Source organism: Capsicum annuum, chromosome 8 (assembly GCF_002878395.1).
Source record: "Capsicum annuum cultivar UCD-10X-F1 chromosome 8, UCD10Xv1.1, whole genome shotgun sequence".
Taxonomy (NCBI): Eukaryota; Viridiplantae; Streptophyta; class Magnoliopsida; order Solanales; family Solanaceae; genus Capsicum; species Capsicum annuum.
Genome location: NC_061118.1, coordinates 19299278 through 19314107, shown reverse-complemented (window position 1 = coordinate 19314107; position 14830 = coordinate 19299278). Strand labels below are relative to the sequence as shown.

The window sequence follows — 14830 nt, the reverse complement described above, 5'->3', positions numbered from 1 at the left end:
AATATCAGGAAAAATTAAGAAGAAGCCAAGGATTAGAACAAAATTTGTAAATTTAAAAATTAAAGTTTTTAGTATGAAATATTTACAAATTTTTGAATTCTCATTATGTATGTTTAAAGGTAATTTAAAATTTATTAAAATTTAAAATTGATTAAAATATTTTAACTTTAACTTCTTTAATAAAAAACTAATGGTTAAATTGTAGATTAAATTAGAACGGTTTGGATTTAAACAAAGAAAGAAAAAATAGAAACCACCATTGCTCCCACTTCCTCCACTTCCTCTTCTCATGGATAAATATAATTTTGGGGCAATTTTTTTCCCCGTTTCTCGCTCTTTTTTTTTTTATATATATATATTTCTGATTAATTTTCTTATATCAATTTGTTTTCTCTCTTTAATGTGTAGAGATGAATTTTCATAATATGAAATGGAAAGAACTGCAAGCACTAAGCAAATGAAACATGGAATTTCAGGTAATAGATAGTCTTTAGATAATGAGTAATGTTTGGTTAAATATATTTGTATGCCCAAGCAAATAGTAAAAAGGTCTTAATTCAAAGGCTATCATAAGAAATATCTTGGATGATAACATGAGTGATACATATAGAATTCGATGCATATTGTAAATATGTAGGTTTATAGTGCTGATGTTTTGTACTCTTTATGTACCATTTCTTCATCATCTATCATATTTATATGATCTTGTGTTGACGTTTGTACTTTCAATTTTTTTTAATCTACCAAATTGTGGTTTTATATTTTGAAGGTTCATAAGAAATTTGTGATCAAATTATGAAGGAATCTACATTGTGAGAGAAGAGGACAATTTTTTGAACGGTGAGTAACAAATTTGTAAAATGTGTACCATCTAAAATTACTTGATTTACTCTTCTATGAGACATTAATTTTATTTTCACATAAATAAGGATTCTTTGTAAACCTGTTTGAGATGATAACTTGATACGTGGTCTAGATGATTCTAAAGATTGTCTTTACTACTTGCTTGCTCTAGCATTAGTTATATTAATCTACTTTCTCTTTATATTATTTTTGTTTGATTTCTTATCCAGTTTCTTTTGTTGAGTATATGTTCATCTTGCTTATGTATAGTTTTTTCAAGTGTATATGCAAGCCTATTATTGTTTATTTGCTTTCACTAATGCCTGTCAATTTATCATTTCATTCTTTGAACTTTATTTATTTTCATAGTTTGTACGTATACTAATAATCTTATTAATTTTACTGTCTATGACAAAATCTCCTTTTTTCTATGGATAATCACATACTAAAAAGTTATGCCCCCGGAGGAAAGAATTATGATATATAGTGAATAATGACACTATATTTTTTAAAATTCTAAGAAGTGCATAGATCTCCAGATATATCTAATTTCCTAAAATAAAAAGAGTGAGTTTTTGTTTTTTGTTTCATATTGCTTTTGTATGCTTTTTTTTTTTTTCAAAAGTATGTGTGTTGGGTAAATAAGTTGAATTCCAATAACTAATTAACTATGTGTTTGTTTTGATTGATTTTTAATTTCTTATAAATTAAATGTCATAAGTTAAAAATCTTAATTCATGATTTTTAAGATTTTTGTAATTTGTATTATTTTAGCCTGAAACTGAATGTTTATAAGCATTTTCTTAATTTTTACTCGAACATTTCAAAAGTGATTAGTCAATACAAATATACTCAATATACGTTACCTTTAAATTTATTATAATGTTCTTATTTGATCATACGCGCTAACATGTTGCACAGAGTTCAATAATAACTTGAGTTGGATCAGAAAAGACATTTATTTCTAGCTAGAGCAAGTCATACATTATATAAAAATGATGTTGTTGATGATTTGAAGAAGTTGAGGGGCTGCTGAACTTTCAACAATAAAGAAGGTTGCTAAAATTAGCAGTAAAGTAGGATGTAACTATTTTATTTCTTCTGCATATATTACTGTAATAGTAGTTTTTGTTTGTGTCACTGAAAATGTTATGTTTACTAACTCATGTTTATGTCATTGAAGATATGAATATCTTAGAATTGAAGCTTTTGAAAATGCATTTGATAAAAGTGGATAGTGATGGAAGTATAAAAGTTTAGGATTGAAGCTTATGCTTTTTACTGTTTATTGTATTGTATTGTATCATACTATACTTTTTTAATAAAAATAATGTTCAAATAGATTGTATTATTTTTTTCGTTTTATGATTTTACATATCAATAATTTGAATGATAAATATACTGAAAAGTAGGCTATGAGATGACTATATAAAATAATAGAATAAAAAGTAAAATATGATTATTAAATAATATGTAAGGGGAAAATGAGGGGAAAAAAATAAGGTAATGACATAATTCCACCAAATCGTTCATTACATAAGATAGGACTTTTGGTCGTTACCTAATGATGAAATTGTAGATTTATGTAATTGTAGATTAATTAAATATAATAAAGCTATAAAATTAGGACAGATATACAGGAAATAAATGCATAATATTAACAATAATTTTATTGTTATCAAATTAATTAGTTTAAATTGAGGTAGAAATCAGTTAATATTGACAATAATTTTAATAAAAATATATGCAAATTTTCGTAATTGATATATACATATATTGGTTTAAAAAAAAAACAATAAACACTGACTACTACTTTAGCCATAAATATTTTAAAATTTACAACATTAAATTTAAGGTTCTTGAGTCTATATATTATGATCATAAAATTGATTCTAATTAATTATTATTAATTAGTTGATTGTGTAGTCTTATTACAATTATGTTGTACATCATTTATTTAACGAATATATATATATATAATTAATTAATTGATTTTGTGCAATCTACTATGACCTTATTAATTTAAATGAAATCGTTTTTAAATGATAAGTTTGAATTATAAAAATAAAGAAGGTCACTGTATGACTTTAACATTTCTTAGGTATTAAAAAAGATTTAGAGACAAAAAGATGTCATCTCTCAAAACAATTATCTTTGAACTATTTTTGTAAAACAATAAAAGAATGAATATAAGAAAATTCGTAATTAGGAAAAAAATAATTTTTTTCCTTATTTGAGTTTTTAGAAAATTATAAATATAATTAAATAATAAATTGACTATAATCAAATTATAAATTTATAAGAAATTTTTGAGAAATAAATCAGTAATTAGGAAAAAAATAGTTGTTGCCTTATTTAAATTCTTCACAAAAGCATAAAGGTAAGTAATATCAATTTGATATAATCAAACTATAGGGATATAAGAAATTCATGGGATTAAATTTTTCAAATTATAAAGGTAATTAATATCAACTGTTTCCATAATTAAGTCCTCTATGTAATTATAGATTAATTAAATATAATCAAGCTATAAAATTAGGAAAAATTTATGATTAATAAATATATACTATTAATAATAATTTTATTGTTATCAAATTAATTAGATTAATTGAGATAAAAATCAGTTAATATTGAAAATTATTTTAATAAAGAATATATGTAAAGTTCCATAATTGATATACATAAATTAGTAAAAAAACAACGAACATTGACTGCTACTTTAGCCATAAATATATTTTAAAATTTAAAATATTAAATTTAAGGAACTTGAGTCTATATATTATGATCATAAAATTGATTCTAATTAATTGAAATTAATTAGTTGATTGTGTAGTCTTATTACAATTATGTCGTACATAATTTATTTAGTGAAAATATATTTAATTAATCAGTAGATTTTGTGCAATCTACTATAATCTTATTAATTCAAATGAAGTGATTTTTAAATGGTAAGTTTGGGTTGTAAAAAGAAAGGAGATTATTGTATGACTTTAACATTTTTTTATGTATTAAAAAAAGATTTAGAGACAAGAAGATGTCATTCCTCAAAACAATTAACTTTTGAACTATTTTTGTAAAACAATAAAAGAATGAATATAAGAAAATCCGTAATTAAGAAAAAAAGTTGTTTCCTTATTTGAGTTTTTAGCAAATTATAAAGATAATTAAATAATCAATTGACTATAATCAAATTATAAATTTATAATAAATTTTTGACAAATAAATCAGTAATTAGGAAAAAATAATTGTTTCCTTTTTAAAATTCGTCACATAAGCATAAAGGTAATTAATATCAATATGATATAATCAAACTATGGGAATATAAGAATTTCATGGGATTAAATTTTCAAAATTTTAAAGGCAATTAATATCAATTTTTTCCATATTTAAGTCCTTTATGTAATTATAGATTAATTAAATATAATAAAGCTATAAAATTAGAATAAATTTATTATTAATAAATATATAATATTAATAATAATTTTATTGTTATCATATTAATTAGATTAAATTGAGATAAAAATCAGTTAATATTGAAAATTATTTTAATAAAGAATATATGTAAAGTTCCGTAATTGATATACATGTATTGGTAAAAAACAACGAACATTGACAACTACTTTAGCCATAAATATATTTTGAAATTTACAATATTAAATTTAAGGAACTTGAGTCTATATATTATGATCATAAAATTGATTCTAATTAATTGAAATTAACTAGTTGATTGTGTAGTCTTATTATAATTATATCATACATTATTTATTTAATGAAAATACATATAATTACTTAACTGATTTTGTACAATCTACTATGATCTTATTAATTCAAATTAAATTATTTTTAACTGTTAAGTGTACAATATTTGGGGGTTATTTAATTCATTTATCACGTTTCAAAATATTGTTTATATCAATTCAGTGATGTTTATAGGGAAAAGTTAAATTTTGAAAAAATAAATATCTTAAATTTCATAATTTAAGTTAATCTGTGTACTAATTTGAAAAAGTTAATTTATAGTTTACATTCTATTTTTATTATATGAAAAATTTGACCTCATATGGCTATATATACCCATTCAATAACACAAAAATATTGTTACACTTTTCTTTTCTCTCTCTCTCTCTCTCTCTCTCTCTCTCTCTCACATTGTATTTATCAACTTTTTCATTATGAATATATATAAAAATAAGAATTGTCAATAGTTTGCTAAATATTAATTCGGATTTTTTTTCTTCGTGAATTTTAGCTTTAAAAATAAAGGTTTCGACATAATAAGGATCACACATATTGATGGAATGCTATCAATAATTCAGAATGAGAGTTCAGCCGAAGAATATACATATGGGGAGGTTTAACAATGTAATTACAACGTAATATAGGTTTGAACACAAGAAAATCATTTGTGGAAAATGATTTGAATTATTCGTAGTGATTTTTCTTTCTCCAGAAAAATAAGTTTGTTAGATTTTAAAACTCTTTATACAAATACAAATTGTACAATGAATAATATAATTTTTTAATTATATATTATTTTGAGATTTTGCATAATTATGATATAAAGATGATTGATATTTTCATGTTATTAATCATTATTGGATATCATATTTTTGTAGAGTAAAAGATCAACATGTTGAAGGAATGTTGTCACTAATTAAAAATGAGATTTCAAGAACAAGAAACCTATGAGAAGGTCATAATATATTCAAACAATATAGATTTGAAACAAGAAAATTATTTGTCAAAAAGACTTTAATTATTCATAGAATTTTTGTTTCTTGAGAAAAACAAGTTTGTTACTTTAGTGATTTCTTTATTCAAATACAAATTTTCGGTAACATAGTATAACAACAACAACAACAACAACATACCCAGTGTATTCCCACCTAGAGGGTAGAGTGTACGCAGATCATACCACTACCTCAAGAGAAGTAGTAACATAGTATCACTAAATAATGAATCTATTAATAAAATTAAGAAAAATATATCAATTATTTTGACGCAAATGAAAAATAGAAATTGCAAGATCTTGCTTGAGATTATTATGATTTATTTGTTAAAAATTTTAAAATTTTTAGAGATAACTTTTATCTCTTTTCTATATTTGGTATTTTTATAATTCTATTTTGACTTAAAGTAAACGTTATAAATGGTATAACTACAACAGTAATATTTTTTCTTTATATCCACAAGGGTTGGTGTGGTGGTTCAGCACCTCACCCCTTAAGAAAGAGGTTGGGGGTTCGATCTCCACCTCTGGTGAATGGAGAAAACTCTGTGGCCAGTTCCCTATCGCTTAGTGCGCTGACAGTGGAACGGAGGATTAGACTCATGGCTGCCAGCTGTGGGAATACCTTGGAAAATAATTTTTTTTTTATTTATACTTAGTCTCCTTTCAATATTCATATATAAGTAAATATTTTCAATAAATTCAAATTGATTTTATCTTCTTTTTCTTTTCATTTTGGAATGATTTATTATGAATTATTTGATATGAACTATTCAATAAACTATAATTGATAAGAGATGGTGACTTACATCTCATTAGTCAATGTTGATTTATCTATTGGTCAATGAAATATTTTTATTTTTTTTTATGTTTTTACCTATTTAATAAATTTGTAAATCTAAATTATTTTTTAACCTATCTTTATTTACTAATACTAATAATTATAAAAGAAGGGAAATGGCAAGGAGGGCAATCATGGTAATTGGTAGGGAATGACTAAACTTAATTCCTCCCTACTTTTCTTGATTATGCATCAAAATAACAAGATAAAGTGAATCAGGGTTCTGATGATTCTTGGAAGTCATAAGGGACCAATATATATTACCTGTATCTTTCATCCCTTACTATTCACATAAAAAGGTGCATATATATGTCAACTGTCAACAAATTGAGCATTTAATAAAGAATCATTGATCGTACCCAATTCATTTATAATTATCAAATAGTATAAATTTGATTATTGACATGAACACGAACCCAACTTTATATTCATTAAAAGAAAACAGTAAGAAAGAAAATAAAGTACATATTAATAATAAATTAAATGGAAGGAATATTGCAAGAACTTTCATGAGCATATATTTTTCTTGGAAGTTAATCAACAAACCAATCATCCGATGGTGTTGAAGCACGAGTATGAAAAGTCATGTTATTTTTTACTCACAGGGTAGACAGTATAAACTGCTCCTTTTTTTTATTTTTTGTCGAGAGCACATATTAGATTAACAACCCCAACTCTATCTTTAGATTCAATCATTTTGCTTTCCCCTATTTTATTGAAGTATTCTCTCCGTTTTAAAAAGAATGACCTACTTTGGTTTGACACAAAGTTTAAGAGAATAAAGAAGACTTTTGAATCTTGTGACGTTAAATTAAAGTTGTGTCAAATGTACCAAAATGCCCTTTTCATAACATGCCACGTGGAAAGTTGAAACTGAAGTATTGCCAAAAAAGAAAAGGGGTCATTCTTTTTGAAACAGATTAAAAAGGAAAGTAGGTCATTCTTTTTTAAATTGAGGGAGCATTTTCTAGTGATTACCTAGTCGGACTAAAATATTTAGCTATCTGTGCCCATTTATAAAATTCTACCACCAAAAAATTATACTCCCTCTAATCCATATTAACTTAATTTATGAGATAATGTACATATATTAAGAAAAAAATATTAGGATATAAATTGGACGCCACTTTCTACTTTTGTTTTTTAAAGTCAAATTAAAATTATAAATATGGGCAACTAAATCTCTTGAACTTATCAATTAGAAAATATAAACGAAGGAAAAAAATAGAAGAAATTTCCAACAATTCTCTTTATAATTGAATAAGTAATTAGGTTATTATGAACAATGAAAATGACTTGGAAAGTAAGTTAGAGAAGATTTAGAATGGTACTCATTTTGAAAACTAAATTAAGGTCAGGTCCACTTAATTTTTTTTCATTTATTTTTAGGGTTAGGGTGTAGAAAAAGTAAAAAGTGAGGTAAGGTTGTGGGATCATGAGCCTCTTTAACATTCTTAAAAGATTTGGATAAAATATAAGTTTGTGAAAATACAACAAGGTTCCTTTTATAGTTATTAAATATTCAATATTTTTTTTTAATTTATTTAATAAATTTAACAACTTCTATCTCTCTCTCCTCAAATATTTTTCTTCCCGATTTTCTTCATAGTTGTAGACAATTGAAACGTTTTTCTCCATTATTTCTCCCCAAGTCAAAATCTTTAATTGTCTCTTGCTCAGGTAAGTTTAATCTTATTTTTCAATCAGTTTTAGATTCATTTTAATATATTTTTCTGGTTGCATTTTTGTGTAGTTATTCTTGGATTTTCACATAAAAAAAATATTGTTCTTGATTAATCTAAATCTGAGAGTTCTTAGTTAATATTCTTAATTCCGCATGTTTAATTGTTTTTTTGCTATGGATAATGGCTAAAAATTATTTTTGAGTTTTATGTTTATATTGCCTATCAATTTTAATTTTTTTACTGAATTAGACCTACTTTAATGGTGTTCCTGTTGCTGTGAATTACACAGCTAATATCTAGAGATGTTGTTACTTAATTTGCATGTTTGATCTGACACATTTTCTCATTTATTTTAATAGACCAGTGATCGATAGATCGAACACCACAAATTTATTTTTGCTTATAGATCATAAATGGTTAAAGTTCATAAAGCAGTTAAAGGGGCTGCTTCGACTGCTTCTAGCAGTAGGAAGCGAAAAGCTGAAGAAGTTTACAAAACTTCAAAGAGGAAAAAAGTTGAAATCGACGAACCCAAGTTGAAAAGTGAATAAAAAATCATTGCCGAGATTGAGAAATTTGAGGAAAGTAGTTCACATGAGAGTGATGATGTTGAGGACAAAAAAGGAGAAAGTAAAGGAGAAAGCAAAGAAGAAAGTAAAAATGATAACGGTGAAGATGAGAACATGAGAGATAGTAGAGACGGAGAGAATGATGATCCCCCATCCTTGTCAATTTGTGAAAGAGATATCTCTGTTGAGTTGTACGACCTGATTACGTGGATGGATGAGTTAGATTTTTTTCTAGCAAAGATTTTCATAAAAGCAAAAATGACGATTTATCAAGAGTTTAGAAGGATTCTAGTTGAATAAAAGTTCTATGCTAATTTTAAGAAGACCTGTCTTAGACACTTGAGACATTTGTCGGAATATTTTAAATTCAATGGACAGATAGTCCAATATATATTGCTGGGACATATAAAAAAAAATAAAAACTATATCAAATTTGGTTGTGTAAATGAAAAGCCAACTTGTTTTGGCTTAAAGAAATTTGCTCTGATTATGGGGCTGAATTGTTCAACATACGTCCATAAATAAAAAAAGAACAAAGTCATCCAAAATGGTAAAAATTTTCATTTGAAGGTGACGAAGAATAAAAATAATACTACTGTAAGGCTGATTAGCCAGATCAAAGGTAATAGGTTGACTAAACAACAAAAATTGAAGTGCGTTTTAGTTTGGTTCGTGCACTTGATGCTGCTGGCAAGGGACTCTTCAAAGAAGGTGGATTCAAACCACATCAAGATGGTGGTTTATTTAGATTTTTTTAAGAGTTATCCATGGGGAAAAAATTGTTTGGGCTGATATTGAGTTATTTGAAAAAGAAGATTAATTTGAGCAAGCAGAAAGAAATATTTGTCAAGAAGAATAATGCATTGTAGCTTTATACGACTTTTTTTTGGATATTTCTGATACTTATTATCTACCATCTTACCAATTTATTATTGGTTCTTACCTATTTAGTAATACATTTACCCTGTAGTTTTGTTTATGCTTCTATGGATTGCAAGTTTGGATATATATGGTTTTTTCTCATCTTGAAAGGTATGTCGAAAAGTCGTTGAATTCTCTTTTGCGTATTTCCCATCTACTTAGATGGAATACATTGAAGAGCAATAACATAATGAAAGGAAACCCATTTAAGTACAAAGAGAACAACACAAAGGTAAAATTTTATTTATTATAATATGATAATAATATTATAAAATTAGTGATTGTCGTGTAATTTATATTTTTTTAATAGATTGTGTATCCATACCTTACCCATATTGTCTGTGAGATGAAGCAGATCTACATGAAAATGTTTAAGTCATACACGAATAAATTTAAGGACACGCCCATCAATGCCTTGAAGGCGCAGTTAAAAAGGCATGATTTCCCCCACTTTATCAGTAAAGGTCATTGTAACTCCCTGAATTTTTTTTATTGGAAAATTCCTGAGACTTTGAGCTTATTGCCCAACCTACGACTTACCTTATAAGTCGTAAGATCAACATACGGGTCGTAGGGCCCCAAATTGTAGGGTGACTAGTGAGGTTATCCAAGGTTTCTGTTCTGAGTACGACTAGACTTAATGAGTTGTCAAGACTCTAAATGAGTCGTATAGTGCTTCTTGTAGCCAAACCAATAAAGGTGTCTGATGTTTCTTCCTTGACAATGATCTGGACCCTATGTGTCATAATGAAACCTCACGAGTCATGGTATGTGAATTGTAGGATTAACAGTCAGGGGTCCTTGATCTACTGCTCAAACTACGAGTCATGAAGACGACTTGTAGCCAGACATCACGATTCGTAAGGTGACCTATGACAGTTAGGCAAACTTTTCTGCACGCTTAAGTGGGGACATTTTTGTCATTTCCCTCCTTCCCCACTTAGGACCCATGTCCATAAAACATCCAAAGAGGGTTATTTTCATCTTGTTTAACAATCACATACATGCTCCCTTCTCCCTCAAATTCCTAAGTCAAGAACACCTAGGGTTTTAAAGGAATTGACAATTAGAGCTCCAAGGGTTGGTTTCTCTCTGTGATTCTTGATATCTCAGGCATGTTACTATTCCCCAAAGTTTATTTTGTTAAAAACATGTATTTAAAATTGTTATTCATGTGATTAAATTATGATTTATGATTGTGGGTTGAGAATTTTGAGCCTTAATAAATGAATTATTTTTCCCATGGCTTTTATAAATAATTCATGGTTTGAACTGATGGTTTTGAACTAGTTGGGATGCATGGGTGGGGTTAATTGGAATGGGGGTTATGAATTTCCCAAATTAATGGTATTAAATATTGTAATTGGTATGACCTCATTCTATCTTGGGAGGTTTATTTTTAATATGAGTATATGCACATTGAACTACTCTTGGATTATGGCAATTGTATAAATAGGCTAACAAAACATGAATGATTTGAAATGCCTTTATGTCCATAGATTAATTATAAAATGAAACTTTGGAGTCCATATGGCTAAACGGGTTTCAATCCTAATTGGCTAAATATCTTATAGTCCTAATGGACGATGGGTTAGAGTTTCAATTGGTTAAATGGTTTGGAGTCCTATTAGTTAGTGGGTTAGAGTTCCATTGGCTAATTAATTTTGCATGATGACATTCGTTTGCAAGCTATAGTTGGTATGACGAGACCACTTGATAATTCCATAATAAATGACTTCTTGATTAAATGAATGGGTTACTTCTAAATATTTTAATTGGGCTTAAAGGGGGTTGTTTAGTTTGCCATAAAAGTGAAGGTCCCGAGAGGACTAATACAGGAAACCGTGTTTGCCGATGTGGGGCTCTAAATGTGACACGACCCAAACTAGGACCTTTTCAGAATGGGCATCTCAGGTCCAACAAGGACCAGAGATCACCCCCAATACCCAACCCAACCAATCAACAAACCACAAAACAATAACCTAATTCATATCCATTCCATAATACACCCAAGTCCACAATTTTTCCATATAAAGCCTCTAAATCAAATTCAAGAGTATCCGGTCAGTAATGCTCGCGACCTTACCCAAAACAAATATCCAAGGCGAAACCAATAAAGACATAAGAAAACTAAAAGCAAGAAATGGATCCTTCCGAAGTATGGAAGCTCACCAATTCAAGTCAACTCAAGTTGTCCCTGAATCCAAGTTACTGAGCAGGAGGTGAGATAAAATGACCAATGCCTGCATTACGCGAAGATACAACATCCGAAGATGGTTAGTGCTTGGAGCGCTAGCATGTAACTCAAGGATAAGGATAAAATAGTGTCAATAGTTCAAAACCAAGTAACCAATGCATATAAACAATGTAATACATACATATACATATATACCATAACAGAGTAGGGAACAATATTAACATGAACTTTGAAAAGATTAACCTGGGCTATGTAGCATAATGGTCATAGAACAAGGCACCCACGGGCTACATGGGTCCATCTCTCCCCATTATGAAAGGGCCCCAGTATGTGTAGCTGCACGAACAAGAAAATATCCCTAACCATATATGCCTATATGGGGGACTCAAACCTCCAGACAAAATCAATATGACTTAAGCACCAATACATGTATTATAGGGGGCTCGAACCTCTCATTCATATATCATTCGGGGGACACAAACCACTTGGTCACAATGACACACGTACCGGCTAGTGCGATTTCTCGTGTTAGTCCTTCAGACTCCACTTTCAAGGTCCGGATACACATCCCACTTTAAAGCCCAATTTAAAACCATCATTTTACATACACAATCATTAAGCTAATTACTTACCAAAAGTACTTTGTTGGTACCATCATTCCAACTCCATTTGCAAGAATACAACATATCATTTACCATTATCAATCAACCAATCATTCATTTAACTTCGGGACTCGAACCCATTGTCTAACAAAGATACTAATTCAATTCAAAGTTTAGGGACTTGAACCCATTATCTAGTAAAGACATAAATCAATTTAATGTTTAGGGATTCAAAACCTTTTAGCCAATAAAACCACCAAGGTTACCACTAAAATCATTACATGGCCATAAAGGTCTTCACAAAACCATTTATCAACCATTCATATTTATTAGTCCAATGCCTTAGTTCAAAACACCATTTAACATGTGACTAGTTTATTCTCTTAGACATTTTCACAAATATGTTGAGGGTATAACATTATCAAGACCAAAACCATGGTAAAAAAAATCAAGTTTAGGCTGAACCATTACCCAATTGTTAAACCACAATTACCAAGAAACCACATGTGCAAAACCATCCTTAATATATGTATAAACACAATTAAAACCAAGAGTAACAATACTCAACAATATGCAACTAAACTCTCAACATTGGCTTTCAAAACCACCATTAATGAATCATAAACAAATTTTTAGACACATGATTTTCATAAACTAACAATGAGGAAGAGTCATATGCCTTATTCACGAAGATTCATGAAAAGAACTTGACTCTTGAGCCTCTAGATAAACACCTTGTAGAAACCCTAGCCCAATCTTCAAGAGAGAGTTTAGAGAGAGTTTTAGGAGTGATTTGATCTTTCAAAGTATGTTATGAAAGGCTACAATATGTTACAATACGTGGTGTCTGAAGTATTTTTGGGGTGGAAAAAATGTCTAAAATGTCCTTAGCTTAAAATCTAAAGATGTGTGCAGGAGGGTACGACTCCCCCCCCCACAAAACTCGTACACACAATATACGAGTGGTACCCACCACTCGTACCCTAGAATGTTAGACTCTAATTCTGTCCAACATACAATTTCATAGGCCAACTCGTATCCACAACATATGATTAGTACCTTAGAATCGCACCTTAGGTATCCTATTAAGGGCTTGATATACTGAGCAACATACGAGTGGCTTTTCTCACTTGTACCATCTCCATACAACTCATATGGTATCCATTCATACCTTGGACAGTAACTAACCAATACCATATTGAGTAACTATGACAAAGACTCATAAATCATATCCACTTCATACGACATGTAAGCATAAGTCTTATGATGTCCAGAGAGCTAAAAATTAAGAAATATCCAAGGGTCAAAACTAGGGTATTTCAATTCTCCCCCACTAGGATCATCCGTCCTTGAATGATGGGTTAAGGCAAGCACAAGCTCTAGTTAGCACATTATTACCCATCAAACTTCCCTTTAACCAATACTAGAAAACAAAAGCATTAAGGCACCACTGTTTCCTTTATTAAAGATATAAAACAAAGATATTAAGAACAACACATACCTCAAGCACAAATTTCTAAAACGGAGAACATATGCTAATACTTGGACTTCATGCCCCTTTTCGTCTCCGAAGTAGCTTCTTTAACCTTATGGTTCCTCCAAAGAACCTTTACCGAAACCACATCCTTTGTCTGCAATAGATTAACTTAACGATCCAAGATCTCAATCGGGACTACCTCATAAGATAAAAAATTTGAAACACCCAACCTTTCCAAAGAAACAACCGATGAAAGATCACCAACATACTTTCTCAACATAGAGACATGGAAAATCGGATGAATGGAGATCAAGTTAGAAGCCAACTCCAACTCATAGGCAATATTACCAACCCTCTTAAAAAAAATACGGATAAACATAACATGGACTAAGCTTCCCCTTCTTACCATACTGCATCACTCCTTTCATGGGAGACACCTTTTGGAACAGACAATCGCCAACCTTAAACTCCAACTCTCTACGCCTCACATCTATATAGGACTTTTGGCAACATTGAGCGGATTTCAACCTATCACGAATTACCTTCACCTTTTACAAGGCTTAGTGAACCAAATCAGGGCCAAATAACTTACCCTCATCAACCTCATACCACCCAATAGGAGAATGACATATCCTACTATACAACGCCTCAAAAGAAGCCATACCAATGCTAGGTGATAACTATTATTATAAGCAAACTCTATAAGAGAAAAATGGCCAACCTAACTACCACCATAGTCAATCACACAAGCACGAAACATATCTTGCAATGTCTGAATGGTCCTCTCTTCTTATCCATCCAACTGCAGGTGGAAATCACTACTAAGGCACACCTTAATTCCCAAACCTTTCTGAAATGATCGCTAAAAATGAGATGAGAAAGGAGTACCACAATCCAAAATGATAGAAACCGGAGGACCATGTAACTTTACAATTTTTGAAAGATACAACTTGGCATAATCCTCAG

At 29.2% G+C, this 14830-nt stretch overlaps 1 long non-coding RNA gene across 1 annotated transcript; it reads left to right on the top strand.

The window, feature by feature from the left end:
* Positions 1-290: 290 nt before the first annotated feature.
* Positions 291-2186, top strand: LOC107879668. The gene is made up of 3 exons (XR_001677056.2): positions 291-476; positions 770-840; positions 1765-2186. It is a non-coding gene; the product is annotated as an uncharacterized LOC107879668 (long non-coding RNA).
* Positions 2187-14830: the final 12644 nt, after the last annotated feature.